Source organism: Schistocerca gregaria, chromosome 4 (assembly GCF_023897955.1).
Source record: "Schistocerca gregaria isolate iqSchGreg1 chromosome 4, iqSchGreg1.2, whole genome shotgun sequence".
NCBI classification, from domain to species: Eukaryota; Metazoa; Arthropoda; class Insecta; order Orthoptera; family Acrididae; genus Schistocerca; species Schistocerca gregaria.
Window position 1 is genome coordinate 307,684,867 of NC_064923.1, and position 6,294 is coordinate 307,691,160.

Consider the following 6,294-nt stretch of genomic DNA (forward strand, 5'->3'; position numbering starts at 1 on the left):
AGCAGTAAATATGAACTGAATGTTCCTGACTCTGCCTCTTCAATTTTGGCAGATTCTAGAGTTTCCCAGGGAAGGTAATGCTAGTGAACTTACAATGCTCAGGGCCATTACATGTGTTGTATGTGGTCATAAGCAGTGCATTATCCTGGTAATATCTATTGCAAGCCAGGAGCAACCATGCAAAGCAAAATCGAACCCTCACATCTAGATTTTGGACATCAATGCATGCATTTCTAGCAGCAGCATCTTTTTGAAGTAGGATAAACCTAAACGCTACCCCCAATGTCTGGTCCACAGGCATGGTGGCGCACACGCCTGAGCAATGAAAATCCACATACTCCATCTTGACAGGCGGTAGCCAATTGGCTTGATGGTGGGCTCTATACGACGCGAGTATTCTAGTAGCACAACATATAAAACAACATAATTCGACAAGCAGTTTGGTGGCAGAACAGATGTAATAGTTAGTGCAGGGGATGTAGATAATATTTAATTTCCTTCCACTCTTCTCCTGCAGCATCACAACAAAAATCATAAACACTTATCAGTTTTATGTATAAACTTTTTTTTATTCGTCAACTAAGAGATACTGAACGTGCAGTAGGCAACGTGGACAGAGAAAGCGTTAATAGCTGTGCCGTCTCTGCCGACAGTTTCAATTATGTGCTTGTAAATGAAGCAGATAACGACTAGCCTACTGTCAGTGTGTCTCCAGTAAGACATGGACAGTGCGAAAAGGTAAGCACCTTAGCGCCCTCTTAGATATTTTTTTTATTTTTTAAACCTAATTTGACCACCGCCGAACAGTCACACATCACAAGATCACAGCAGAAATGGTAGGTTTTTGGATCTATGTGACTTTCGATTGGAGTGAAAAGAACACCTATTTAATGCCCTGTAAATTTCGGGTTGTGTATCTACAAAACACCATTTTCTTGAGGCGGTACTCTTCTGGCCATTGTTTGGTGGGTAACGCATACCAGCCCTATCTGCACGACATACCTAGATCGTTGGATCAAAGATATTTTATCAATGCTCGGATAAAAGTTTTTGTACTGTTTTGTACATGGTACATATTGTTCATGGTTCAGTTCATAAACCACATAATGGAGACACCTTCAACCTTATTCAGGGTACAGGTTGGAAATTCACTACGATTCATGCGCAAATGAGTAATCGATATTATGAATCATCTACTTCTATTCGCATCGTTCGATATGGACTACTGCAACAACTTCATGTAGATGACCATTAGCTCATGGATTTGGAGGTAATGCAATATTTGGTAAGGATTTTTAACAAAATGGAGATGTCTGACTGTGTGTCATCAAACCACAACTTCTACGTGCAAGAGAAAGACTATCAGGTAATGTTATCGTAAACAACATTAAGACTGTTACATATTTCTTGGCTAATGATCATGGTATTATCGTACTACAAGGTACAATTTCTAACTGTGGAGTGGACTTTTTGAATCGTCTTGTTGAAACCCGTCTAAATGTATTAAATGCCGCCAAGCAGTATTTTTAATTTTAAAGCTACACTCGCTGTACTCTGCACCAAACAACCTAACCTCTCCCTCTCTCCAGGTGGTGGTGTAAATCATAAAAATGCAGGCTCCAACAAAGGCGAGATGTACGAGTATTATACCGTTCGTAAGTGTCGCACTGAAGCTTGCGAAAGGTATGTATTTTTGATTGAATCCGGGATATTATTCTTCACAATCGTATCTAGATATTACCAATTTCGGACTGGTTCATATAAAGAACGTTCTTCCATAGTTGTTAAGAAAATTAACCAGCTTAAGCCGTTCCCTACGGTCAACATTTTTAACGTCACTCCAGGACCTTGTTAATGTTATACAGGATGAGTCACCTAACATTACCGTTGGATATATTTCGAAAACCACACCAAATACTGACGAATCGATTCCACAGACCGAACGTGATGAGAGCGGCTAGTGTAATTTTTTAATACAAACCATACAAAAATCCACGGAAGTATGTTTTTTAACACAAACCTACGTTTTTTAAAATGGAACCACGTTAGTTTTGTTAGCACATCTGAACATATAAACAAATACGTAATAAGTGCCGTTTGTTGCATTGTAAAATGTTAATTACATCCGGAGATATTGTAACCTAAAGCTGACGCTTGAAACCTCCGACGTTCAGTTGCGTGTTGTAACAAACACAGGCCACGGTCTGCGAGCAGCATCTGCAGGCATATGTTTACGATGACGACCGTGTTTACGAGTGTGGCTGTAGTGCACTGTTGTGGTTTGGTCTAGCTGTCGTAGTGTCCGCATGTAGCGCTTGCTGCTATTGTTATGCATTCGTCTCCGCACGCAGACCAACTGTAGTACACCATGTTACCATTGTCTGTGATAGTGTATTGTTGTAGGAACTGTGACCATGGTCTATTCGAACTCTGAAAAGGCGGAGATGATACTGATCTATGGCGAGTGTCGACGAAATGCAGCTGAAGCCTGCAGGGTGTATGCAGAACGGTACCCGGACAGAGAGCATCCAACGTGCCACACATTGCAAAACATCTACCGCCAACTGTATGCAACAGGTATGGTCGTAGCACGCAAACGGGTCAGTAACAGGAAAAGCGGGTGCAGTTGGTGTGTTAGCTGCTGTTGCTATGAACCCACACATGAGTACACGGGACATTGCGAAAGCCGGTGGACTGAGTCAAAGTAGTGTCATGAGTATACTGCATCGTCACCGCTTTCACCCGTTTCATGTGTCGCTACATCAGCAATTACATGGTGATGACTTTAATCATCGAGTGCAATTCAGTCAATGGGCATTAACAGAGATTGCGTTGCAGTCCTACCTGCTTACCGATGAAGCGGGTTTCACGAACCACGGGGCAGTGAATCTACGGAACATGCATTACTGGTCCGTTGACAATCCTCGCTGGCTCAGACAGAGCGACAGCGACCGTGGACTGTAAATGTATGGTGCGGAATCATTGGCGACCACCTCATTGGTCCTCACTTCATTACAGGGGCCCAAACAGCTGCAACATACATCGCGTTTCTACAGAATGATCTGCCAACGTTGCTCGAAAATGTCCCACTGGAAACGCGTCGACGTATGTGGTGGTGGTGGTGGTGGTGGTGGTGGTGGTGGTGGTGGTGGTGGTGGTGGTGGTGGTTAGTTTTTAACGTCCCGTCGACAACGAGGTCATTAGAGACGAAGTGCAAGCTCGGGTTAGGGAAGGATTGGGAAGGAAATCGACCGTGCCCTTTCAATGGAACCATCCCGGCATTTGCCTGAAACGATTTAGGGAAATCACGGAAAACCTAAATCAGGATGGCCGGAGACGGGATTGAACCGTCGTCCTCCCGAATGCGAGTCCAGTGTGATAACCACTGCGCCACCTCGCTCGGTACGACGTACGTGGTATCAGCATGATGGTGCACCTGCACATTCTGCACTTAACACTAGGCTGACCCTTGACAGGATGTTCGACGGGCGTTTCATAGGACGTGGAGGACGCATAAATTGGCCAGCCCGTTCTCCTGATCTTACACCTCTGGACTTCTTTCTGTGGGGTACGTTAAAGGAGAATGTGTACCGTGATGTGCCTACAACCCCAGAGGATATGAAACAACGTATTGTAGCTGCCTGCGGCGACATTACACCAGGTGTACTGCGGCATGTACGACATTCATTACGCCAGAGATTGCAATTGTTTGCAGCAAATGATGGCCACCACATTGAACATCTATTGGCCTGACATGTCGGGACACACACTACTCAACTCAGCAATTGAAAACGGAAACCTTAGCCCTCATGGTAATGTACATGTGCGTAAGTGAAAAAGACCAAGAAAAAGATCTTCGCATGTGGACGTAATGTGCTGTTCCAGTCTCTTCTGTACCTAAGATCCATCACCGTTCCCTTTGGATCCCTACGTAATTAATTCGGTGCTCTCCCATACACACGATCGAACAGCGGAGGAGTGGTACTCAAGCATCAACTTTAGGTTACAATATCTCCGGATGTAATTAAGATTTTACAATGCAACAAACGGCACTGATTACGTATTTGTTTATATGTTCAGATGTGCTAGCAAAACTAACTGGGTTCCATTAAAAATAAAAGTAGGTTTGTGTTAAAAAACATACTTCCATGCCTTTTTTTTATGGTTTGTATTAACCAGTTACACTAGCCCCTATCCTCACGTTCGGTCTGTGGAATCGATTCGTCAGTATTTGATGTGGTTTACGAAATATATCCAGCGGCAATGTTAGGTGTGACACCCTGTATACCACACATCGAAGTTCTGTTTCGAAACAGAACACACTTAAATTAATCGATGTGTCGAGCTCACTTAAACCGTTCACCACTTTAGAACATGGCAGCTGACAGCTGTAGTGCAGACATTTATCCGTGCTAGACCGGTCAAGTATGGATCCTAGCCAGAACCAAATCGTCTCTTCGGCTGCAACACATTACTTCCTCCTACCTACGCCTCGCGACGTGACTGCATTGGGTAGATCCAGGAAATTATAGCTAATATGAGGGGTTACTGACAATCACCCTTTGGTTAAATATTCGGGCTGAAAAGCGTGTAATGGTGTTGCAGAAGAGGAAGTACTGCGACATAATTGTTAAGGACAAAGTTCGAAACGTTGCGTCGCTTACGGGTTATTTAGGATTGAAGTCAGCCGATCACGTCGTCGCGAGCACAAATTCAAGTAGCCTGTCAGATGTGGTGTTATCAAACGTGTTCTTCGTTCGGTTCCTCATACCGAACTAATGTAGCTCTTGCTCACTTAGCTTAAATTTATCACTTCCGAAAAATCCACATTTTAACTGGTGATGAGCTTGTCAACAAGTGGTAACTCTCAGACCCACAGATGTCTCTGCATTATCGCATTACATGTAGCCCCTGCAAGTGCTTGAATTTGCATGTGCAACGATTTGATTCGCTAACTTCTATGCTAAGTAAGTCGGAAACGCCGCACAGCACTCTCGCGTCCGTCGGCCGTCGTAATTTAATATATTATTGTTATTTTTTGATTGTTGCCCACTTACGTGGTGGGCCTTAATAAAAATATTTCATTTTATTTTGATTTACGATTAAATGATTTCCTGAAGTTCTCCTTTTTACCAATATTAATCTCAAATTAATTTGTTGCGTTAATGAATGATAGACTCGCTGAATCTTAGAGAATGAGTATATAAGCTGAACAATGTAATAAACTTTTCACATTAATTTCCTCGGCTAGTCAGCTCACTTTAAAGCAAAAGATCTTTAGTTATTAATTACAATTGCGGCCCGTTAACCATTGCCACGTAGTCGGAGTCCTGGCTCTGTCTGTCGGCTATGGTACTGAAAATAAGAATCTTAAAGCTACGTATTTCTGCAACTTCGTGCGGCTGTGGAGAAAAATTAAGATTATGTTAATAGTGGACGAGTTTTTTGCTTCCGCTCTCTTCTTTAGTGTTCAACCCTGAGGTTGGTTTGCAGCAGAGCGCCATTCCTCTCTTCTGTCTGCTTTCCTCTTCATTTCCACATATGTGTTACATCCAACGTCATTCATGATCTGTTGCATGTATGATATCCTTGGTCGCCCCCGCCGATTCCTTCCCTCAATAACTCCTTCTGCTATTGTTCCAATGATATTGTTGTGTCGTAGGATGTGCCCTACAAGTTTGTCTCTTCTTGTTTGGATGTGCCTCCACAGAGATCTGGTTTCCTGTACTCTTCTAAGCACCTCTTCATTTGTTACTTTGTCTGTCCAGCTGATCATCATCCTTCTATAGCACCACATCTCCAGGGCCTCTAGCCGTCTTCTCTCTGCTCTTCCAACTGTCCAAGTTTCACATCCATATAGGGCCACACTCCAAACGAAACCTTTCATGATGCGTTTCCTTATTTTCAGACTGATGTTGTTGCTGGTGAGTAAGTTCCTTCTCCGATTAAATGCAATTTTGGCCTTTTGTATTCTGGTCGCAATTTCTTTCCGGCTTCTACCATCCCTTGTGATTTTGCTTCCCAGGTAAGTAAATTCCTGTATCACTTCCAGCTCCTCTCTTCCAATTCTAATTCTCGGAGGTTCATATTCTGCTCCTGTACTGCATACCATCACTTTAGTCTTTTTCTTGTTTATTCTCATTCCATACTGATTGTATAGAATTTTTTCCGTTGTTCTGAGGACTTCCTCTAGATCTTCTTCTGTCTCCGTGACTATAGCAATATCATCTGCATAACGTACCACGTCTATCTTCTGCCCATTAATTTTGATCCCCACCTCAGTAGTTTCTCGAA